This window comes from Amblyomma mixtum, chromosome 8 (assembly GCF_055824585.1).
Source record: "Amblyomma mixtum isolate Tamu chromosome 8, ASM5582458v1, whole genome shotgun sequence".
NCBI lineage: Eukaryota > Metazoa > Arthropoda > Arachnida > Ixodida > Ixodidae > Amblyomma > Amblyomma mixtum.
In genome coordinates, this window is record NC_143019.1 from 56,299,852 (window position 1) to 56,325,582 (window position 25,731).

The following is a 25,731-nucleotide window of genomic DNA, read 5'->3' on the forward strand; positions in this document are numbered from 1 at the left end:
CGAGTGAGAGGAAAATTTTTAGATTCAATTTTCTCGGGCATTAATGCGTCAGTTCATGCCGTGAACAAAAAAAAACATTAACACACCCTGAGAGAGCAAGAAAGCAAATTTTGCCTTTTTTGTTGTTTTGTTTTTACTGAGAACAATAATGTGACGAAGTTGTCCCCGCTCTACCTTAAAAGAATACTGGATGAGATAGATCGGGTGGCAGCCACAACAGCTCGTTTCAGTACTTCACTCACCCACCTGCTCCCTTCCCTCACTCACTCACTCACTCACTCACTCACTCACTCACTCACTTAATAAATCGCTTGTTTTATCACTCGCTCATTCACTCACTCACTCATTCACTCACTCACTCACTCACTCATTCACTCACTCACTCACTCACTCTCTCGTTTGCTCACTCAATCACTCGTTTACCACTCACTTAATCAATCGCTTGTTTTATCACTCGCTCGCTCACTCACTCACTCACTCGTCTGCTCACTCAATCACTCGTTTACCACTCACTTAATCAATCGCTTGTTTTATCACTCGCTCGCTCACTCACTCACTCACTCACTCACTCACACACACATTCGCTCACACATTCACTCACACATTCACTCACTCACAAAACTGTAATTACAGGCAAGTTTCGAACGAGCTTAAGAGCCAAAAACCTGAATTTCGAAAGCTTTAAACAGTTGAACCTCGCTATAACCAAGTTAAAGAGGCCCGGCGATTACTTCGTTATAGCCGTAGCTTCTTTATAGCCCGTGTTGACCGAAGCTTCCAAAGGGAATCGCCATTTCTTCGTTATTTCTTCGTTATATCCACTATTTCCTACGCAAACTTCAAAGAAAAACGCGGCAGCAATGCGCGCCCCAAAAAAAACTCTCCTCTGAATCAAGAAGAAAGAATCTAAAAAGAAGGAACAAACACGCGACGCCATCTCCGCATACAAACAAGACCCCAAGCGCGGCACGTACGGCTTTTACACCAAACAGCCTTCACACAACCCGCCCACAACAGCGTATAATACACTCGAATTCCGTGCTGAAAATTGGTTCAACGTGGGCGGCAAGCGTCGGCTTCGCGCAAGCGACGATGCGAGGGCAGTTCGCTCCCGGTTCCTTCTCCTCGCTACGCCGCTTTACACGCGACAAATGCCCGTCTCAACACCGGCACGGGTCGACACATCGCGGGGCCACTCGCTAAGGACGTGATAACGGCACTCCCCCGTAACCACCCTCGCGAAAGCATCCTTATAGAGAGCTTCGCCTCGCCGCCAACCAGCCAGATTGCGTGCTTGCAAAGCCAGGGCACGAACATGGCATTATACCATTATCCTCCAAGTTGGCAAGAGCCTCCGGCAACACGGAACCGCTTTGCGACTATACAGGTATACATACTCCAAGGACGTCTGATAAGAGTGGCGAATAAGTATACGGTTAGAACAAGCAGTAACCACTTGTTAGTCAAACCCGACTTAGGTTGGGAGCATATAGTGTAATTCCGGGAGGGCCACAGCTTCGAAATGTCACTCATTCGACTTTTAGAGTATATACAGTACGAGCCTTCTAAAACGCACCCCCACAAGTTAGTATACGCAATTAGTGCAGCGATAGAATACTCGTATGACAAAACATATTTACGCTCGCCAGCAACGCAATTAACGCCAGAGCAGCGTTTTGCCCGCACCAGCCACGGATATAACCTCCTTAAGTCAAGCTCGCTTAATTAGAACCATACGGTTTACTTACCTCACGCTGGGGCTCTGGTCCCGTCAACACCAAGTGGACGCCCCTTGAAAGCCCCCCCCCCTTCCCCCGCTATACTTAAAACGCGACACATTAAGGCGATAGCCTTTAATGGCTTATACTGTCGTCCGTCCGTTAACAAAGCGTGTCACACGTGTTCAACTCGGGAACTAAAAAAGAAGAAAAGAAAAGCACGCAAGAAAGAAAAGATAAAAGAGAAGAAATTGTTGCTTCAGATAAAGGAGGAAAAAATGAACATAGAAGCCATGTTTGGTGACTACAGATTAATTAGTTAATTAATTATGGGCAAAAATGTCTAACTTGCGCCGAAATAGCGCGGACGTCGACATAGCCACGGGAGCGGTGTGACGTCACATCCACCGGAAGTCGTCACAGCATAGTGTCCTCGGCTTACGCCTCTCAACACTTTAGTTGCCAAAGTGTCCTCGCAACTTTTTCAATCCCTACGAGTACCAATGAACTGTATACACTAAAAAGGAGTAAACGATATACATTAACGGAGTAAAAAACAAGCAAGATGTCCTCAATCAAGTGCGCTAGTGTGTAGAGTAGACTTTTTGTCCGTTTGTTTCGTTCACGTTCTGAACGCAGGAACCAGTGCAAAGGTAACAAAGGCTAACAGCCCGAAAAATGCGTTTCCGTAAACAGTTCAGCACACGAGCACCACGCGAAGTATGCATAATGTCATTCAAAAAACGCAACTCGTTCACATACTACTTGTAGTAGTAGTAGTAGTAGTAGTAGTAGTAGTAGTAGCAGTAGTAGTAGTAGTAGTAGTAGTAGTAGTAGTAGTAGTAGTAGTGTATTTAAAAAATAATTAAAAGCAAGGAAAAGCTGTTTGCTAACCCCGTCATCTGCCATCGCTACGGGAAGCACCTGAGCTGGGGCTGCGGAAATAGAGGGATAGTAGGCAGACTGGAGAAATGACATGAAAGAGGTGGGGGGACAGGTAGAAAGGATAGGGGGGAGAGAGGTACAATGTACAAGTAATCTATTTAAACTTTATACAGATCGGGTGCGTGTGATGTCCATAATCAAAGGGGAAAATCGTTCACCTGCGAAGGTGCAGTACTGAAACGCTATACATTAGGAATGGCCTTGCCCTGGACGTGCGCTCCTTTATGTATGCCGCCCGTGCACCTGATGGTTATGCAACCGCGCTGCTCATGAGTGCTCAAGTCCTGCTGCTATCTGCAAAGGAAATGAGCGGGTGCGTAGGCCAACGCAGCAGCTAGATAACCGTGGGCGGTTGTCTCCCTTATCAGATGCCCACCGGCCGAGCGAGACCGTTCCGACGATGCGAGCAGGCTCTGCACGGAGGTGTATACTCAGCCAGTTCAGCGCCGGCACATTAAGTGGTTCAACTAGCAGAGAGTCCGCCGATGACTGGACATGCGCACGCTATAGGATCAGAAAAACTAGGACGGTTTTCAGGTGTATTCACAACTCCAAACAGAAAGGAGTAAAAAGGGAGTAAAGTTGTCCCCTAGCGCACGCCCTTTAAAAAAAAAATGCCAGGATACTTTGGCAACTGAAGTGTTCAGAGGCGAAAGCCGAGGACACTATGCCATGACGACTTCCGGGTGGATGTGACGTAACACCGTTCCCGTGGCTATATCGATACCCGAATTGTACATATTTCAGGGATCTTAGGTCTTAATTACGCTTAATTACACATGTTTCCACCTAATTTGACACAAATCCGACCTTTTTCCGACCGTTCTGCGACAAATTTCACTATGTCGCGACGACTTCCGGTGGATGTGACGTCACACCGTTCCCGTGGCTATATCGACGTCCGCGCTATTTCGACACAATTCGACATTTTTGCCTATAATTAATAAACTAATTAACCTACAGTCCTCCAACTTGGCTTCTGGGTTCATTTTTTCCTCCTCTATCTGAAGCAACCATTGGTTTTCTTCTATCTTTTTTGGGTCCCGAGTTAAACACGTGTGACACGCTTTGTTAACGGACGGACGACAGTATGAGCCATTAAAGGCTTTCGCCTTATCGCCTTAGAAGGGAGAGCTCTAGAGGATAGCTTACTCCCTTCTTACTCCCATACAGGCGTATTCGTGCTTAGAGTGACGTGGTGAAGCGGTCCTGCAGCGCGCTTGTCGTGCCGCGCCTTTGTTTCGTTGTTTTCGACGTTCACAACCTTACCTAATGTGGAGCGCGTTCTACTAATAAAACGCCCCCTTTCGCGCATTGCGCGCACCCGTACCCGCGGTTGTTTCGCGAAGCAGGTGCTCGGGAGCAGTACGCGCAATATAAAAACCCGGTGTCGGGATGGAGCGGAGCGGTGGCAGTCGGGATCGAGCGAACAACACACGCACGCTGCAGAGGCGAGTCGTAAATTGGCCGGGCAAACAAAGAAGCCGCGCGAAACCACCAAGCGCGCGCGCGCCGGCAAACAGAAAAACCAATAAAGAAAAAGAAACGGAAAATACGGCCTTTCCTCCCGGCACCGCCTTTCGGACTCGCAGCAGCAAACAACCCGTGTCGCGCGGCAGTCAGCAGCGGTGTAGTAGAGAGCTAGAACGCGCCGTGTGTAAAGAACGTCTATTTACTACTCCCGCGTAGCTAGCAGAAAAAAAGAAAGACAGGTGACGGAGGGGAGCGGCACAGAGCCACGCCCGAAAGGTTGGCGCGCGCCACGCCAGCAGTTCTTCTGTCTGGTCGGGTTTTCCTGGCGACGCCGCGGGAAGCTCTTCGTTGTTTCACCGCTCACACAGAGTAGGAGACCTGCCACCAAAGCCGGAGACGGCTACGTTGCGTTTTGTCAAAGCGCGCATGCGCAGTATAACGGTCAGACCTCGTTATAACGAAATATTGGATACAACGAAGAAATGACCATTCCCGTTGGAAGCTCGGTCAACACGGGCTATAACGAAGAAATCGCCCGACCTCTTCAATTTCGTCATATCGAGGTTCAACCTAGTTGCACGTCGTCACGGTCAACGTTTACAGATATCTACAGACAATGTTCAAGGTGCGGCGGGCGGTCGCACTGCGCTTCGATTTGTTCGATAGTTTCGATTTGTTCAGGTTGGACACCGAAACTTGCGAACACACCACACCAATGCGTATTTTCGGTCCCACTGAAGCTACCGAATCTGTGCGTCATCATTACCTGAACATAGAAAATAACATGACCGTGAAAAAAAAAAAAAAAAGAAATCTGACGGTTGATTTGCGTACTTAGGTCAAATGCGAATTAGGTGCTGTGTAAGACCTATAGGTTACTATTCTCGAGCCCTTCCGATACACCATCTGGCACAGTGCCTCCACGGACGAACTTGGTCCAGAGGACCACTTCCCTCCAGCCAATGGGCATTCTCCAGTCCACTGACATCACTTTTCTCCAGACGGCGTACTCCGTAAAATTCTTACTCCTTTCTGCATATACAGTGTACATCCGCCGTCCAGAAACGCGCGGTGAAATCAAATTTACTCAAAGACAAAGCCGAAAAGCGATCAATGTAAACTCGAAATGCACAACCAATGACCTCTAACGCAATTTGTCGCATCCCACCTGAGCATTTTATTAGTTACTTCCTTTTTACGATTTCAATAACCCACTGCTCCACCATCATCATCCCGCGCTCCCCGCAGACACAGTGACAGAGAAACCTCTATTATTACCCGGGGAGAGAACAGAGGAAGAGTGAAAGAAAACCCTCACGCAGGAGCAAATCACGACACGCTCACGCGATAGCCCGCGATATATCGCGCTGTATAGTGTCTGCTCACAAGCGCTGCGCAAACGCTCTAAAAACAATCCGAAAAAGTAAGAAAAAAAAGTCAGAATTGCAAGTCACGCTTTATACTATACCCGCGCCACACAACAGAGCAAGGCGTTCGGAAACGTCGAGAAAAAACCGGGCGCCTGTACGCACAGCAAAGACACAAAGTCGTGACCGCGCCTCAAAGCCGCCGCCTCTGTATAGACGTCGACAGGGCGAATCAATTTGCCGCGCGCGTTTCGAAAGTTTGCTTTGACGCCGGCGGAGAGATAAAAGAGCGAGGTATATACCGCCCGTTATTGACTTTTTTTTTCTTTCTGCTCGTGGGCTCCATAGAAGCTCCGTTCAACTATATAAGCTAGATCTTGCAAGAGAACGCGTCATCGCACTCGCGCACGCCCAGGCGTGACTGCGGGGCACGAAAAAAAAAAAAAAAGCTGAAATGATGGATTCGTTCTCAAAACTCACGAGCTCCATTATTGTTTTCACGGCGGGATAGATAGGTAGTACATGACGTATGCGGCAATACGGCACCAGTCTGGCCTAGGGCATTGAAAAGGCGTTAAAAACAATCGTGCACAGCGCCGAGCCGCTGATGCACACACGCACGACCGAGCGTTTAAAGCGAAGAAAAGAATGCAACTGACTCCCGCTAGTTCGAACCCGCTTATTTCGAAATTCCCGTTTATTCGAACCGACTGACGCTTGGTCCTGTCAACTGGTAAACCGAACGTTTACAATGAACAAAAGAAAAGCATGCAACGGACACCCGCTAGCTTGAACCCACTTATTTCGAAATTCCGCTTTACTCGAATCGACTGACGCTTGGTACAGTCTTTGTCAAAAGTAACCAGGCTCCATGGTTTGCTTCTCCTTCGTATAACAGAGCCCTCACGGCTTCCCTAAAGATCAAAAAGTTCTTTGAAGGTGAGAACAGGGGTTATTCTTACCATACAGAGATTTAGAGCTTCAGGGCTAACATAATAGATTTAATATACGATTGAGATGAAAAACGTGCAGCCTTGTTACTTTTGACAAAGACTGCACGTAGCGTCAACGAGTGCACTAAAACAATTCGAACAAACTTTAGGTCTCATTCCGATTCAGCGACAGCTGACTTATCATACATCTATGTGTCCTACAAGAATGAGCCATTAGCACTGAAAATAAGACAAAAAAAGGGGGGGGGGGGAGGGGGGGTCACTGCGAAAAACAACCCATACAAGACCTATCCGTTTCGTTCAAACGTGCCAAGGTCCCCATCGGTTTGCAGCGGAGACGACGACAGCATATATTACCCACTCTGACACAAGTGTTGGTGGTCCGCGCGAGGGACTATTCATTACCACGCGCAACAACACGATATAATGGCTGTCGTGCTAACGAGTAGACACCTCTGCGAAACGGCGCTGCATATAGCCGGATGATTTACAACGTGCTCGCGGCTGATCGAGGGAACGGAACAACGCAGCTCGCGCGCGCGATTATATATACCGTATTTCAAGGCGCGTAATCAATATACGTATGAAAACGATGCCGCACGGTGACTGTCTAGTTAAACAGGTTAGCGTTGAGTAATGAAGTCTATATTTTCATATCGCTCTGCTGACTTTCTGAGCGCAGAAATGGGACGAGAAAGGTCGCTGCTTTTAAAACGCAGCGACGTACTACGCGTGTGAGGCAGAAATTTGTAGCGCGAGCATTTCCAAGCCATCTGAGACTCGCTGCGTTGAACCGAAGCTGAATCGTATACTGCCTAATTAACGGCGCGACACGCTGCCATGTCCTCACCAACAACCTCCTGCACCAACAACAACAAAAATAAATTAAAAAGAAGGAAGCATGTCGTTAAGAAAAGCACATGCTTGTCAGAGTTGAAACGTCATATGAGCCTCTGCCTTCCTTGATCGCGTAAACACGGCGGGGGCACTAACACATGACAAGAAAAAAAAAAAGTCCACCCACTCCACTGACGTCCACCCCGCCGCGGTGGCTCAGTGGTTACGGCGCTCGGCTGCTGGCCCGAAGGACGCGGGTTCGAACCCAGTAGCGGCGGCCGAATTTCGATGGAGGCGAAATTCTAGAGGCCCGTGTACTGTGCGATGTCAGTGCACGCTAAAAATCCCCAGGTGGTGGAAATTTCCGGAGCCCTTCACTGCGGCGTCTCTCATAGCCTGAGTCGCTTTGGGACGCTAAACCCCAATAAACCAGTGTATTGGCGTCCGCGACTGTTCTGACGTCCATGTACTATATCGACGTCCATGGCTATTTTGACGTTTACGATGATTATTTCGAGATTTTTCGCGTTTAATTAATTCACTAATTACACCTCATCAACCGAATTTTTCCCACGACAACATTTTATCACACAGTATCTGTGACAATCGCACATTCACACGTTTATCTTACGAGAACGACGTAACCGTGCAGACAAAATTGCGGACACTTTTTGCTGACGCGACAGAGGCATATAATGCTCTCGCAATAAAAAAAAAAGATCAAATATCTGGGTAACATATGCGCAACAGCCGACCCTTTTATAGGCATCGCCCGCGTTTCGTATGCGTCACAAGAGAGGCGGCTTGCACATGTATATGCGCCAGCATCTCATCTGCGTCACACGCATTCCACCAATGCGCTATTAATATGCCTGCCCAAAGAAGCGAGCAACGGGAAAAGCGCTCAGCAATGCAAAAAAGGCAATGAGAGCACACATGTCCCGAAGGTACGCGTTCATGGGAGTAAAAGAAAAAAAAAGCGGGGGGGGAGGTAAAGGGAAGTGCGTGCTTTAGCCCACGCGACAATGTATGATTCAGTCGAACGCAGAGTGTACGGGGTGTAGTAAGTAATATGGAGTCAGACAGCCCCAGCTGCTGCGATAGATTGCTCACTGGAAGACCGGCACACACGCGGCGAAGCTTCCAACTTCGTCGCTGGCGGACAGAAAAATAAATACTTCCGGTGCAATTAAACAACACGAACGAAATCACGCGCCGCACACATATGCGGCATGCGTGCTACAGCGTTAGCTAACTGAAATGACCTCACAGGATGCTCTCCAAACAATCCCCCTCCGTCAATCAATCAATCATACTATATAAATAACAAACATAAACTCGCCAACAAATTCTTCAAAAGAAAACTACGTTTCGGGACCCGTACAGTCGGGGACAAAAAGTCTCCGGACCACGTGTTCCTCAAACGAAACTTATAGCTCTACTATCAGACAGCGGCTGTAGACCGCACTTGTGGAGATGAAACAACAAAAATTTAACTCTTACCTCCAGCCGCCGACTAATAGCAGAGCTACCGAATTCGTTAGAGGAACACGTGGTCCGGACACTTTTGTCCCCGACTGTACGGGCCCCCTTGATCACATAGAGCGCTGCATGGAACGACAGTCTCTTATATACGGTTAAAATTTCCTAGTGAGCGATTGTAGATTTCCGGCAGATTACCACGTGTTCTGTTAAGAGCATGCTTTTGATTCCAAAACGAGGCGCGACGACAAGTTTTCCTCTCTGGCAATGATAGATGCTTCGTCCCAATCAATGTGGTGTCCTGTTGATGCGGTGTGTTCCGCCAAAGCATTAGATCAATCACACTGGCGCACTTTGAAAGATTAATAATAATAATAATAATAATAATTATAATAATAATAATAATAATAATAATAATAATAATAATAATAATGAAATTCACAAAGACAACTAATTACATAATGTACTGGCAATGCGATAGCATCCGCAGCTGTCGATGTCTTTGCATCACAGTTTTGAGACATTCTTTCATGGTTGCGGAGCCCTGCACGTCAATCTGCACACAGCCACAGATTTCTTCGGGTCATCTTAGCCGATTGATGTGAGATGCTTCCTCGAAGGTGTCTACAGGTGGCGACACCGACGCAATGAAGACACATCGCAATTTATAGCTGTCACTTCCACTCCTGATGACGCCCACTTTCGGTCCTGGCAATTATGTGAACCATGACGCACTTTTTTCCCCGATGACGTTTCTAATCCTACCACATCAATAAATATTTCTATGCAAGATCTTCAATGGCTCGGAAACCACCCGGCAGAAAAACCGGTTTCTCAGAATTACGAATGCATTTGACGACCAAGTTTGAAATCCTTCCCTGGCAGCCTGGAACAACAACAAAGTTTGCTGCAGATCAGCAAGGAAAAAAAAAAGAAAAAAAAACTAGAGTGCCGTGATTCTCAAGGACCTGCGCAGCGACTCTTATCGGAAAAGAGCAACAACGCTTTGTGCGAAGGTTCCGGGAAACCCCTCAGGCCTGTAGAAGCTACGCTGCTCGTATCGTTCTCCACATAAAGTAAAAGCACTAAAATACAACAAAAGAAAGCTTTCGCGAATAAGTAACTACTAAGAGCGCTTTCGGTCCACTCGAGCACGCACTGTCAGAACGCCCAAATGTGAAGAATCTCAGGGACGGTGTGAATCCTCGCACAACGACGTGCATTTGTTCACACTAGCTCCAAAAGCACGACGGCGCATCGTGAAAGCGCTTACAAAGGAGGAACTGCTGTTCTCTTTAATCATTTTACTATACGCCCTCTTACCGCACTGCACTGAAGGATATAGACCACGCGTACAGAAAAAAAATACAATGCGACATTATCATTACTGCTGCACCCGGTAAGGTCAGGGCAGTATACTGAGAGTATTTATACCAAAGATCGAGGCTGTCTGACAGTGCAAAAAAAAAAAGAAACAATAGTATAGCCTCTTCACGGCAGAAAAGAAGGAATATGTGAGCAAATAATTCACAACCTAGAAAGTGTAATGATTGCCATTTTCGCACAAAGGTTAGGCGCAGGGTAGAAACGGGGTCGAGATTTTTGTTTGTTTGTTTCTTTTCACCTGAAAACGCGTTACTTAACGATAACGCTCTGCAAGACGAGCAGTGAATCTTGAAGTTAGTAGCACAAACTCCTATCCCTTTCACCACAGCATACGTAGGCTCAACTTAACGTATTTCAATCAACCAATCAATATCAGTTCAAGAGGCGAAAAACTAAAGACGTAAAATAATATAATAAGCAGGGAAGAGATAATGTAAGCAATTAATAACGGAGAACGCCGTTCCAAAATACGCTCTAAGGGGCAATGTTATTGATATAGATTTAATCAAGAAGTCGAGCCCCCGAGCACAGTAATTAGGAGTTTTAGTTTGGTTTGGTAAATTGGGGTGTAACGTCCCAAAGCGACTGAGGCTATGAGAGACGCCGTAGTGAAGGGCTCCGGAAATTTCGACCACCTCGGGTTCTTTAACGTGCACTGACATCGCACAGCACACGGGCCTCTAGAATTTCGCCTTCAAGAAATTCAGCCGCCGCGGCCGGGACCGAACCCGCATCTTTCGGGCCAGCAGCCGAGCGCCGTAGCCACTGAGCCACCGCGGCGGGTCAGGAGTTATAGTGTTCGGAGATTATTTAGTAAGAAGTTCATCACTACATGGTAGCAAACTAAACATACGTATTAAGGTGAATCGTTTCCGCATCTTTGCACGCACTGGAAAGTGTAATTAATTAAAAGTGTCGAATATGCATTAAATCTTGTCTAATTTAACTGTTCCCGTAATACAAAAGTCCGCGCTGCGGAAACTGAACTGAGCAGAGCAATCTCTACACAACACCCCCGCGTCGTGTCACCCGCGGAAGAAACTGCAACAACGTTCGTTCGGCGTTACGACGTTCGCCGTTAAGGACGCCGCGACATCTCGCCGCGCCCCGAAGGACCTCAACCTCTGACAGACCGCCGTGCCAAGACGAGGAACAACACCGACGTTAACGGTCCCCTCGAGCGATAAAAAAAGAAGAACCGAGAACTTTAATCGTAGTCCCCCCAGCAGCACGACCTGAGAGATTGCTCGCGTCGCCGCGACCGTTGTAACAATGGGATCGTCTTCCTCCCTCGATAACGACGCGCCGGCAAAGATGGCTGGCTGCCCGTAAAAGCTTCGCGCGGCTTGCATTCAAATCACCTCGGCAGACGTACCAGACAACCCCCCCCCCCCCCCCCCCTCCACAGGTGCAGAAGATACGTCGTTTCAATTCTCACACACACTTAGTTTAGAGGCATTTAGAGACAGTTTACATTGAAGGAAGATAAATTATCTCCTAAAAGCGACGTGAAAGTTCACACGAGTGTTGGTTATACGACCGTCTGTTCCGGAAGAAAAAAAAAACGGTTTCGCAGACGACCCTGAATTGATCCTGCGAGCGCCCGGCTTCTCTGAGAATCAAGATAACGCCAGACAAGCGCATTTACAACGCCTCCGTTTTATTACTTGTTGTATTCTGGTTAGCTCCGGCTTGCAAAGGTGAAATTCCGAAGGCATAAATATAAGATCAGCGCTGCAAAGGTCAATATTTTGAATACAGCAGGTGGAGGCGGACGTCATGTTTGTCGAAAGCTGCGAAAATGTATCGCCTGTTCTCTCTACTTCTTCTTTCTTTTTAATTCCAGTTTCCAAATATCGACTAAGTCACGCAGGAACAGAATCACTAAGCCTGACGCTAAGTATATGCAATTCTTTTTGTGTGTGTGTGGAATGCAGAAGGAATGACCCGGATATACCCGTCACAGAGGATCGATACAGAACGCCGTTCTTTCGTCGGACTCCGCAACCTCGAATGGCTCCGTTCCAAAGCCCCTCCCCCGAAGATTTCACCAGATCGACATCTTAACGCATGCGTCAGCACTGAACCGCATCGTGCTTCCCTCACGAACACATTCTGGTCACCTCTTTGCTAATCTGTCGCCTTGACCTCAATAACACCGTGGTATTACGGTTACCGTCATCATCACCATACGGTTACCGATTCATGTTAATAAAAAATTACATCAATCTATACAAGTTTTTCGTTTTTAAAACGTCTCAAAACGTTTTCTAGACGTCTCAGAACGTTTTCTAGACGTCTCAAAACGTTTTCAAAACCGTCATCGTCGATGCTCCTCCGATTGTACCTGCCGCCGCTTTCCCCGCATTTCGCGCCGATTCAAGAAACGCCAATATATCACGCGCATCGCTCTAAAAACACCTAAAGAATCCGTTAAGCCCGAAACTCCAAAAGCAGACACGTGTATAACCAGTAACGGATAAGAACCGCAGTGCAAGCGAACTATACAAGGCCGACTGAGGCGTATAATACGCAGAAAAGCGCCCAGCTTACCTGACTTTTCTTTTCTTTTTTATTGCTCTCCGCTTTCCTCTTTTCTCGCGGCCTTTCTTCTTTGCTCGCAGAGGGTCAAACAACGTGAAGGAGGTCGCGCGCACGAAGAGCAACCGGCGAACACAACGCCGAAAAAAAAAAAAAAAGAGGCTTGCTTCTCGGAATATGTAAAAGAGAACAGTCGTTTCACAGCTCGCAGAATGGGGCAGGAGAGAGCCCGTTCACACACACACGCGCACACGACGACCGCAGGGAAGGAGACGCACCGGGTAGAAGAAGGCGTTGTCGCCGTTTGCAGGACGCGCCAGAAACGGGGCGGACACAGACAGACAGACAGACGCACGCTCGCACCGTTACGCCAGCGGCAGCGAGTCCAACGCGGCGTACAGAATGAGAGATCTTTGCCTGCCGAGAGATCGTCGTCGCAGCGAGGCACGCACCGACGTCAGCGCGAAAAGAACCACAAAAACAAAATAAAAAATGATAGCACGGAGGCCCTCTCTCCATCTCCTCCTCATCCTCGCAGCCGCCGTCACACAAGCGTCAACCATTCCGTGTGGCGCAAGAGGGAAAGGGAGAAGCGACCCAGAAGATTCTCTCCCTCTCCGCTTATCTTTCCAACCTCGTCCGTATCTTCTTCTCGTCGCCCCAGCCTCAGCCGTTTTTGTCTAATCTGGGCGCCGGGGAGGATCCGTTTTGTCTTCTTCGGCGAGGCGTGCGAGCGGTCCACCGAAGATATCGGAGCGCGGTGACACCGGTGAGCGCTCACACCCGCGGCTGGGGAGGGGTGCGAGACGTCCAGAAATGTGAACCGATGGAATGCATGGGGCGTACGTGGTCCAAGGATCGAGAAATCGGCGAGACAAAAAAAAAGGGGGGGGGGGGGGGGGGGGGGGTGACAACGGTGGTGACATCAGCACCATCAGTTGCGACGAGGAGCTCCTGGCAACCGCGCATGGTTCTTTTTTGAGGCGACAGCGACTGTCCCCTTTCTCTTTTGCAACTGACGTGCCTATCAAACCTGAGTAAGTTGTTTTTGCGGTGTTGACTGTTACGTTCACGATCTATTGCCTGATTTATTATAGCAGGTGTGGTTCCCTGATCACTTGATTGATTGATTGATTGATTGATTGATTGATTGATTGATTGATTGATTGATTGATTGATTGATAGCGACCCCATGACCTCCGCCACGCCTGAAATATAGCGTATATATTCTAGGCACTACAGTATACGCTTACGGACGCCGGTGCATGCAGTATGCACTGCCTTACTTTGTCCTTTTTTTTTTTCCACCCAGTGGAAACGAAGACTTACAACATACTGGCCGAAGCTTATCGTCTTATCGCTCCTCCCACCCACTCCGCATACCTGTGACTTCACTGTCCACGCCAGCACAGAGATTAACAGCCGCAAGCGATGGGCGTTGCAGGGACTCGCGTAACAAGATGCTACCCGATACCGCTTCTTCGCGTACACTGCAACGCATACCAGCGGCTCACCGGAACGAGCGATAAGTTCGTGCTATGCCTCGCTACATTCCACGCCGGGTGGCCCTCCTTTACTGCGATGGGAGAGAGGGAAGGGGGAAGGGCATCGGCCGCCGATGCGCGTCACGTTCCGTGCTTAGGAGCACGGCGGAGCAGCCAACCGGCGCGAAACGATGACGTCACAGCCGAGCCACGCCAGTCACACTTTAGCAGCTTCGAAACACAGACGGACCGAAACAGCAGTAGAAAAAAATAAATAAATAAATAAACACAAAAAGATAGAAGGAAAAAGAGAGAGCATTCTTTTTCGCATTTTTTTTACTCTGCAAGACATTCCCCTCGAGTTTTCAACAAGGGAAGTAGTTGGTTTATGTGGGTTTAACGTCCCAAAGCGACTCAGGCTATGAGGGACGCCGTAGTGAAGGGCTCCGGATAATTTAGACCACCTGGGGTTCTTTAACGTGCACTGACATCGCACAGTACACGGGCGTCTAGAATTTCGCCTCCATCGAAACGCGATCGCCACGGCCGGGATCGAACCCGTGTCTTTCGGGTCAGCAGCCGAGCGCCATAAGAGCTTTAATACTCGACTGAGAAGCAAACCGTGCAGCCCGGTTACTTTTGGCAACGGCTGTACGCAACACCAAGGCGATGCGGTGCCGCTTCAATGTCGCCACTGTCCTCAAGCCATAAATAAGGGGCATGCTTAAACAATGGCGAACAAGGATACGCACGCACACACACACCTGACTCGCAACGCATGAAACATTACCACTCAAAAAGCAACACGAAGGGTGTGGCAGAAGCACACAACGCCCCTTCACGCGAGCTACACAACAAGTTACGAGTGTTCTTAGCACGCGCTGGGCACGTGTGCGACGCCGGGAAAAGCAAGCACGAGCGTTCTCCCGCTGAGAAAAAAAAAACGCACTGTGTGTCAGACGAGACAGCCGCAAACGCGAAGAGTGTTTGCTTGAAGATGAGGGGGAGCATGGTATCCTCGTCAGACTCCGCGTACAGTTATGCGCTTAAGTCTTCTAGGGCGTCAAAAAAAAAAAAAGCTACAGCAAGCCAGAAGCGGGGTTTACATGGCTGCAACTCTATCGCAGCCAGACCGGTTTTTCTGGCGTCGATGCCATGTAAACGACTCACTTCGCATAAGCTGCTGACCAGCTCGCTCGGCCACGCTTCGATCGCAGCCACGTAACTGCGCCTAACAGTATACTCGCTGTGTTCCCACATGGTCACCTCTTCAAGAACTGTCTACTAACAGGGGGCGATCTGAGTAGTCTCCCAATTCGACAGCTTCGTCTAAACCAGCTTCCTTAACTACCAAGTTTCTCGAGCTTTGTTGTGTATTCCCTTTTCTTTTTTTTTCTTGGGGAAGAGGGAGTGCGTCTTCTACGAACGGCGTCGTTTACACGTGCCTGCGTTTCTCGTCGCCCGTGTGCCCTCCTCTGCGTTTCTATGTGTGTTTTTCCTACGCCCGTGTGCGCGACGGGGGGGGGGGGGGGGGAACTCCCGGCTTCGAGCTCTGGCGGCTGGGATCGGGTTTCGTCGGCGGCGCCTGGGAGGCACGTTTAATACGGTTTTCCTTGTTGGTTTGCTAAAGGCCGATTCACACGACGGACCGTTCGCCCGCGGCCCGCGCACTACGTGTGCATACGTCAGCACTTTGAGGGGCGCGCTGTCGGCCGCCATCCATCCATGCATCCAGCGCGCCTCTCAAAGTGCTGACGTATGCACACGTAGTGCGCGGGCCGCGGGCGAACGGTCCGTCGTGTGAATCGGCCTTAAAGAATGCGTCTCCGCGTCTTCACTGTCACATCAATATTCACCGTCGCAAGATTGGAGTCTCACATTTCACAGCACGCTTCAACACCAGGCTATTTGCAATCTTGATTTACATGTCTAATCTGTCCCACAGCATTGCCAGCACATAGGTGCCCGGTGAACTTTTTTCTTTCTTTGTTTAGTTCTTTTCCCGCAGCCGACAGCCACGACCCGGGATGGGCTCAGAAGGATTCCGAACAGAAACCGTGCTCGCTGTTTCGCAAGCGGCGGAATCCAGAGCCATCGGCCATACGTCGTGCCTCCCTCCGCTTAGCCACACAATGGAACGACACAGCGAAGGCGAGGCGGGAAGTACAGAGACAAAAAGTCGCTGACGGCGTCGCTATACACATACTACACGCACTCCCGTCTCTCTCCGCCTCTCTCTTCCCTCTGTTAACGTCCACGCATCCCAATGAATTAGCGCGACGACATCGCCGGTGTCTCGCTCATTCATACTAGTAGCGACGGCAGTGACGGGGCGAGTTGCGAGACACCCCAACAATAGGTTTGGTTTGGTTTATGGGCTTTAACGTCCCAAAGCGACTCAGGCTATGAGAGACGCCGTAGTGGAGGGCTCCGGAAATTTCGACCACCTGGGGCTCTTTAACGTGCACTGACATCGCACAGTACACGGGCCTCTAGAATTTCTCCTCCAAAGAAATTCCACCGCCGCGGCCGGGATCGAACCCGCGTCTTTCGGGTCAGCAGCCGAGCACCATAACCACTGAGCCACCGCGGCGGCTCCCCAACAATAGGGTTTGTCTTCCTACAGACAAGCCTTATTCACTTAATACACTGGGATACAACTCAAGAACAAAGCGTCAGATGCCTCGCAAAGGACGCCCTCGGGCTAACGGCGTCGACCGATTTTCACGAAGCCCCGGTTAATCAGATTAAGCCGTGATCGCGATCACGAGAGAGATCATGGATGCAGGACAGATAAAAAGACTAGAAATTAAATAAATGTGTGAGCATGCCTTCTGTATTGTTATCAAAGAAGGAGTTGATTTGTTTGTTTTGATGGCGTGAAGAGTGTGTGATAGTCTTGCGGGTTATCTTCTGACGCAAGCACCCTGTATAAAAAGATGTACATACCCTGAATAAACATTCCGTTGAAAGTTAGCGCATGCGGTGCCTCCTTCGTGTTGTCCGTGTTTCCTAGCGCTGCAGACTTCCTAATCCCCTTTCATCCGCAACCCGGTGGGATGTCAGGCAAGCAGGTCCATGGGGATTATCCACGAACAAAAAAAATAAACTGCGAGGACACTTTGGCAACTAAAGTCAACGTTGAGAGGCGAAAGCCGAGGACACTATGCCGTGACGACTTGATGATGATGATATCAACTTTATTTTCCGCCAGATAAGGAAGCCCCCTACTCCCCGTCCCTGGCACGCAGGCCTTGGTGACGGGGGCCGGGACCTCCGCGATTAGAAGCAGACGACTTCCGGTGGACGTGATGCCACACTGTTCCCGTGGCTATATCGATACCCAAATTGTGCATCTTTAGGGGATCTTAAGTGTTAATTACGCTTAATTACACATTTTCCCATCTAATTTGACACAAATCCGATGTTTTACCGACCATTCTGTGACAATTGTCATTATTCCGTGAGGACTTCCGGTGGATGTGACCTCAAACCGTTCCCGTAGCTATGTCGACGTCCGCGCTATTTCGACGCAGTTTTGACATTTTTGCCTGTAATTAACTATTTAACCTACAGTCGTCAAATTTGACTTCTAGGTTAATTTTTTCCTCTATCTGAAGCAACCAATGGTTTTCTTCTATCTTTTTTAGTTCCCGAGTGAGACGCGTGTGACACGCTTAAGTTAACGGACGACAGTATGAGCCAGTGAAGGCTTTGCGGTTTGTATAGATCGAGACCCGGGAGAAATACGAAGGACCGCGGACCACACACAAAATCGGCGCTCGGATTCTGCCACAAAGACCAACAGCGTACGTGCGAGCTCTCTCGTCACAGAAAAGACGCTGCTCGGTTGTAAGTAACTGAGGATACGAGGTCACGGAAGAGAAAACAGCCGGAGCCGAGCCCGCACGCTTGCCACAGCTCTCCAGTTCCTTCTCCGGGAACCGTGGCCCTTATATGCGGGATTCGTAGCGAGAGACAGAGACGTTTTCTTACGAAGCCCGGGAGGTCGCAAAGCAGGAATGTGGACGCGTGCTTGTCCAGCCGCTCAGAGCGAGCATGCACGTCAAGTGAAAGACGGGGCTCTGTTCGTTCGAAAGAGACCCAGGGGAGAGCGAAGAGACGTCGGCCCCCATCGAGACGGCGCCGTCGCAGAGACGGCGAGTCGGCGACGAGGCGCCGCCGTCTCCTCGAGAACGTCGACGACAGCGACCGAGGCGTGCAAGCGCTCGCTCGTGGTGGCCCAGGGGACACGGCGGGACTCGCTTTCGTCGTGTTGGTTCACGCGGATATGTGTGCACGCAGAGAGGGTGGACAGCGAGAGTGCAGGCAGGCCGTGCCTTACAAATGGGTCGTTAAAAAGAAAGAAAGAAAGAAAGAAAGAAAGAAAGAAAGAAAGAAAGAAAGAAAGAAAGAAAGAAAGAAAGAAAGAAAGAAAGAAAGAAAGAAAGAAAGAAAGAAAGAAAGAAAGAAAGAAAGAAAGAAAGAAAGAAAGAAAGAAAGAAAGAAAGAAAGCGCCACCTGCATTCATCGTTGCCAGGAGGAGCCCAAAGCAGTCCCGCCCCCTTCCGGGCTCGCGGCAAGTGATCGCCAATAAAGTGTACACCGCATGGCACGACGACGGACTATATAGCACTGAGGATAAATAATAGTGTCGTTTCTGTAGCGACCATTTTTTTCATCTAAAATACTGTCGATACGTTCAATTTACTGTAATTATTATTACCGGCTGTTTTTTTTTTTTTAAACGTCTTTATTTCTGCATTTAGTAGGCCGATACCTTGCGGCAGAACTAAGGTGCTTCATGGAGGTTGGGGTGGGGGAGTGGTTAAGGGTGGGGGTGAGGATGGGGGTGGGGGTGAAGGTCGGAGTGCGGGTTGGGGACCGGTGTCCACTTCTTCCTCGAGGTAGTGTCGTCCCGAGGTCGGCTCCGCGAAGTGATGGCCTGGCCCTTCATCTTCCTTGAAGTAGGAAAGAAAAGTTCGCCAGAGCCGGAGTGCGTCTGATGGCCCGATGTGCGATGGCGGATCGACCCATTCCTGCAGGGTTCCAGGTCGAAGCCCGCCCAGGGACTTGAGTGCTCTTTCCCGTACTGCGTCAAAGGTAGGGCAGCTCCACAGGAGATGTTCGGCCGTGCCTCTGGCAGGGCACGTCGGGCACTGAGGAGTCGGGTATGAGCGCGGGTTTATGAGGTGCAACTTCGCTGTTTATTAATCAAATAACAAATGATGGGAACGATGCTGCTAGTCGCAGCATCTGCGATCGAAACCTGAACGACCTGATCAGCGACTGGCGTGAGTAAAAGAACAGAGAGACGACAGTGAAGGGGAAACAAATAGGGAGAAAGGATAGTTCAATTTGAGGCCTATATGTCCTTGCCAGTGGAGGAACAGGCTCAACGTTCAAGCACCTGAAGTGCGCATAAAAGCGCAAAAACTGCGCCTCTATAGTACTGTTCCTAAAGACTGCTGCGAGCACCTGTCACACGTATCCTTACTAAAGCGGGTATAGCGAGTCCGATGCTCTCGGTAACCCACTAGACTGTGTACCGCAAGAGCCACCTGAAACGCCTGGCGACCCTCACGTTGCACGCGTCTACGGCAAGAGTGCACGGGACACATGTATACGTCACAAAAAAACCGCCCTACCCGCCATATCGCCGAGGTGCGCGGTCACGCGGTCTCCGATATGACCGCATGCAAAAGAGAGAGTGCGCGTGTTTCACACCAGCTGATAATTAGCCAACCGTTTGCCCCATGTTTCTTTTTTATTATTGTCATTTCCTAGCACATACACAAAATGAACAATGACCCCCCTCCCCAGCCGTGTTTTCTCGTTCTCCACATTCCACAGAATGCTTCAGAAGCACGTGCCTTACTCAGGCATGCGGGCAGCGCATGCACTATAAACACGAATACGCCTATACGGGAGTAAAAAGCGAGTAAACACTCCTCTAGAGCACTCCTTTATATAAAAAAAAAGAATGCGCCAGAGGACAACTTACTCCTTTTTGATCTTCTCTGTTCAGAATGTACATAGCGAAGCCTCAAACCAAATGGTTCTCGGGACGAATATGCTGTGCGACGTCAATGCCCATTAATGATCCCCTAGTGGTCAAAATTATGATGATGATGATGATGTCCTCAAACTTAGTGGCACATACCCACGGGGATTGGCCAGGGTGCATAGCGGATACGAACGCACTCGTGTGCAAGGAGTGGTGTGTTTGGAATTCCGGAGCCCTCCACTACGGCACCTCTTCCTTATTTCCCACTAACTTTTCTCCCCTTCCTCCCGGCGCTGGTGAGGCTCGTTTATGGGTTTGGTTTATGGGGTTTAACGTCCCAAAGCGACTCAGGCTACGAGGGACGCCGTAGTGGAGGGCTCCGGGAATTTTGGGGTTCTTTCACGTGCACTGACATCGCACAGTACACGGGCCTCTAGAATTTCGCCTCCACAGAAATTCCACCGCCGCGGCCGGGATCGAACCCGCGTATTTTGGGTCAGCAGACGAGCACCATAACCACTGAGCCACCGCGGCGGATGAGGCGTCCACCGACACCTCACCTTTCTTTACTAGGCTGCAATTTATGCTTGGGGAAATGGACATTTCACTCTACCTCCTGCAAACCAAAGAAAACGAGTCAGCCACCGCTCTCTCTGGCCAAACAGCCCTTGCGTCGTTACGAAGTCAACACCCACGATTAGCCGAGGTCAAGGCGAAAAGAACACATATCCTGTTCAAGTTTACCCGCCACGGTGGCTCAGTGGTTACGGCGCTCGGCTGCTGGCCCGAAAGACGCGGGTTCGATCCCGGCCGCGGCGGCCGAATTTCGATGGAGGCGAAATTCTTGAGGCCCGTGTGCTGTGCGTTGTCAGTGCACGTTAAAGAACCCCAGGTGGTCGAAATTATTCCGGAGCCCTCCACTACGGCGTCCCTCATAGCCTGTGTTCCTTTGGGACGTTAAAGCCCAATAAACCAATATCCTGTTCAAGAGTGCACTGAAAACAGCCGGACTACAAATATGGCGCGACGTGCTGATTAGTGCAACGCTATACCAACACTTTTTTTTTCTTTTTCCTTCTAGTCAAGAACCACCAAGGACGGTGTCGGGCAGAACTGAGCCAGTGCATGACATCGGCAGGGCGCCACGGACAAGAACGAAGCGGGGGACAAGAAAAAAATATAAAAACAGAGTCGCGCGAACGGCACGCCAAGCGGAATGCGGAGATGATTTCACGAGCGCGTCACTCCTCTGCGGCCAAAATAAACACATCGCGATGAACGGACACACCCAATGCGGATCTCTGACACTGCACCAGACCCCTTGGCATTACGTCGGATTGCGAAAGTGCCCGAAGGCTGCAAACTGATCCTCTTCTCCAGCTGTTTTTTTTTTGTTGTTGTTGTTTTGCTATTATTCGCAAACAGCCTCTGAGGGACAGCCCTGTACAATTAGGCGCCCGATTTTCTGTTTAGAGAGCAACTCGACATACCCCCCCCCCCCCTTTTTTTTTCGTTTTTATTCTTGTTCACTCGACAACTGACTTTCTGTGTCACCAAGAGAGAAGGCAGACAGTGCTGAGAAACAGACCCACACAGATGGTTAGGTTTGGTTAGGTTTATGGGGTTTAACGTCCCAAAGCGACTCAGGCTATGAGAGACGCCGTAGTGAAGGGCTCCGGAAATGTCGACCACCTGGTGCTCTTTAACGTGCACTGACATCGCACAGTACACGGGCCTCTAGAATTTCTCCTCCAGAGAAATTCAACCGCCGCGGCCGGGATCGAACCCGCGTCTTTCGGGTCAGCAGCCGAATACCATAACCACTGAGCCTCCGCGGCGGCAGATGGTTAGGTGCCAGAACGAGTGTTTTGTTATCGCTCCGTACGATGTTACCGCAGTTTTCGATTTGGGGCGGTAAAATAGTGATACTTTTACTTGCACATGTTCACAGATTTCCAGCCACACACTGACCGCCTGCAATAACCAGCCAGGCTTGATAAATCAACAATTTCAGTAATTTAAACAGAAAGCCAACGGGGGGGGGGGGGGGGGGGGGGGTTACGCTATGGACTGCTACCGCTAAGCCCACCGGCAACGCCGACGGGCGCGCGCGTTCCGGCCATGACAACCCGTCAGACACTGAGCAGATCGAGCACGACACGTTCCGGCATCCTCGCTCACCGTCACTCTCTCCCCCGCTTTAAGTGGATTGCGTAAGGCCCGGTCGCGCGAGAAAGCATGGGCGCACTCACGACTTCGTCATGCGACGCGGACGGAGTAAACGAGATCATCTCCTCCTCCTCCTCTTCTACAGCTGCGTCCAGACTGACGCTCCGCTCTGTCTCTAGGCGCGAGAGGGGAACAGAGATGTCCCGTTCACAACCAGCCTATGGCTGCATCTCTGAGGGAACGAGCAAACAGGGCGACCGTCCGTCGGTCCGTCCATCCGTCTTGGAGCACCCGTCCGCGCCTTTTACGGGAATGGACAAGACACACATTTTCGAAGCGCGACGGGCGCGCTTACAGTTGTTTTATCGAGAAAAGGCTTTTACAGCCCCTGCATTCCATACAGTGCTTGGCAAGATTCGAACAGTTTCGAACAACTGTTCTGTTTAGGCATCCTAATCAATTTACCAGAGAGGTATCAGAAGCGTATCATATCTATAAAAAGCAGCCTACATGTGTTAGTGACCCATCTGTTGTCCTGCATGAACGGGAATTTTCATATCCGGACGCGCCTGCGTGATTGCATAAGTCTTGATGTTTTATATTTTTCTTGTGAGCATATATTTTCTGCGTTTGTGAATAAACGCTTAGTTGCGAGTCAACGCTTGTGGTGTAGTCTTCTTTGTCCCTGTCCTGTCCGCTGTCTGCGACGGGGCTTTGGTAAGCTGTAAGAGGTAAAACAATCAAATACAGATGTCGCCACCATCGGCCGTTTTCGCAAGCAAACCGCGGCGACGTTAGCGCGGGTTTTTTTTTTGTTTTTTTTTTGCGGATCTCTGAGGCTAGGCCACACCGCCATCAAGTTCCATCGTGAACATGCAGCATGTTCAGGATGTCAAACCAACTAGCCCCAGCAAAACATCCTGATCCAGTTCCAGTCGGCGATCACGGAGTCACGTGTTCGAATCCCGGTTGGCGGGTAAAAAAAAAAAAACGAGTTCCACCTTTAGCTCCAATTTTCTCACCCATAATCGTCTTCCGTTGCCGAACAAGCGTCAGCGGTGCACCCAAAGGCAAGACAATCGATTTTGTACCAAGAACAAAAAATCGGACGCAGCTCTAAGCTGCCGTTGCGGGGTCCTTGCACTCGCATCGACGGCAGCCACAACAGTGGCGACAGGGCGTCGCGACCGCCGCGCCGTCGCGTCGCACCAAGAATGCACCCCCCCCCCCCCCCCCCCCCTTCCCAAGAAGCACTGTCGAGAGAGAGAAGCCCCATCGTTGGCCTGCCACGCCATTGCGACGACATCCTATTATGCACGGGCTGCACAGAACCAATTAACGACTTCCAGCGCACATAGGGGATAGCGATTACGAACTGTCGACCGCTGGAGGTGGCAGCCATTGTGGGAAATCTTTGCTGACGTCCCGTCAACCTTCTGCAGCCTTCACTCGGCCCCCTTTGCGGGATTTATCGGAACTTACAGCACAAACGAGTAGGACAGGGGTTCATGCTCTGCAGCATCGAACAACGGTCTGATTTGAACAGGCACAATATACAACCGTACAGGAGCATCAGTTCAGAAAACAGCGCCGACCTCAGAGACATGCATGTATACAAATAGCATAATTCATTATTTCCATCTAGACGGTGGAGGCAACTGTGACTTAACAGGTGCTCGAAAAACGGCAGCCTGACAAAGGCCCAGAGCCTCACCCCCTTCTACAAGGGGGCTGCGGCTACGTTGCATACATGCATGGTCCTTGAGGTCGTCCCTGTTTTCTGACGCAACGCTCCTCGGTCCTGCGCAAAAAGTGCACACGGAAAACCAGGACACGGTTCAAGAACTCTCACGTTGAGCATTCCCATCGTACTACTAGTGCACTGCAAGATGCCGTGTATAACGATACTGAAGGAGCCCGGTGATCACTTCGTTACATCCGCAGCTTCGTTATAGCACGTTTTGAACGGGCTTCCGCGGAGAATCATCATTCCTTCGTTATATCCGTTATTTCGTTATAACGAGGCTCGACTGCATTCACAGGGCTGTTTCGCGGCGAGTTGCGCAGATTTACGGGGACTTAGCGTAACCGCCTTCCTTGAGCTGCATAGCATCGGTCGTCTCCGCGCGGTGTTTTTTCTCGGAAGGTCGCTGTTTTGACACAAATGCACGAAAATGTGAATGGTTTTAGCCTAGTTTTTTTTCTATAGACTATGAATTGACAAAAGGCAATATATACAGAAAGGCAATGAAGTCTATAAACAGTCTATAGACTACTACAGGCAATACAAATCCTAGTCTATAGAAAAGCTGCATAATTACCCTTATGAAAATGGTCTATAGACAGTCCATAGATTTCTTAGACTCTATTGCTTTCCTCTAAAAATATTTCTTATTGTCTATTGATAGTCTATAGACTGTCCATAGACAAAAGTTTAATAAAAGTGTATGACCATAAATCTACGTATTGTCTATATAGACTGCCTACAGCATTTGTATTGCCTAATGACTGTTCTCTAGGATTTGTCTACAGAGAGTCTATCGACTTATAACAGAAGTGAAGACAGTCTATGAACTGTCTAAGAAAAAATTTTGTAAGGGTATGGACATTCACCTTTAGTTTGCTTTTTTCTCTGGACAGTTTACAGACTACGAATTGACAAAAAGAAATATCTACAAGAAAGCAACGGAGTCCACAAACAGTCTATTGACCATTCTCACACAGGAAGCCCAACGTGGAGCTACACATTCATACAGTCCCGCCTGGCAGCTTACCCCCTTTAACCGGGCTAATTACTCACGGCTGTTCCAGCGCCGCCGCATATACATACAACTGTTTCAAGCACATAGTATACATCCCGCCAGAAAAGGACCGGCGCGCCAAAACGATCGCGGGCACATTGTTCGTCGGCGCTTAACAGCGCGATGAATGGGCTCATTTGGCGCGCGCGCATCTCTCCGCCGGATGGGCGGCGTCCTTCACCCTTCCCCTCGCCCCCTTGCCACACACACACCGAAACAAAACAAACAAACAAAAAAAAGACCCGCCGCTAGCGCAACAATCGGCGGCACCGATCGAACGAAACAATGGTCCCGGCGCTGAGAGTTTATACACACCGCAAAGAAGGCCGTAGAATGACGCTCGCGTCGAAGGTCTTCCCCCGCCACACGAGAGGGAACCGCGCTATATGCACCCTACAAGAGATATCGTGAGACGCGCCGAATGCCCTCCAGCTATAGAGAGATGTAAACAGTCGGGCAGCACCAGCCTTGGCCCCGAGGAGGTAATAGAAGCAGGAGGGCCGCGGACTCACTATTAACCACTGATAACCGCTTCCCCAACCGATGAAGGCCCTCGAAGACGATCACT

General features: G+C 49.7%; 1 protein-coding gene across 4 annotated transcripts in view; it reads right to left on the reverse strand.

Moving 5' to 3' along the window:
- kst (spectrin beta chain, non-erythrocytic 5 kst) overlaps window positions 1-25,731 on the reverse strand; it is a 328,959-nt gene that overhangs the window by 189,432 nt on the left and 113,796 nt on the right. Inside the window, exon 1 of one of the 4 annotated variants that reach the window (XM_089558126.1) lies at window positions 12,715-13,164. The exons of the other annotated variants lie outside the window; for them this stretch is intronic. The gene's annotated coding sequence lies outside the window, so the exon portion shown is untranslated. Of the gene's footprint in view, window positions 1-12,714; window positions 13,165-25,731 lie in introns of those variants that run through there. 4 annotated transcript variants of the gene reach the window in all.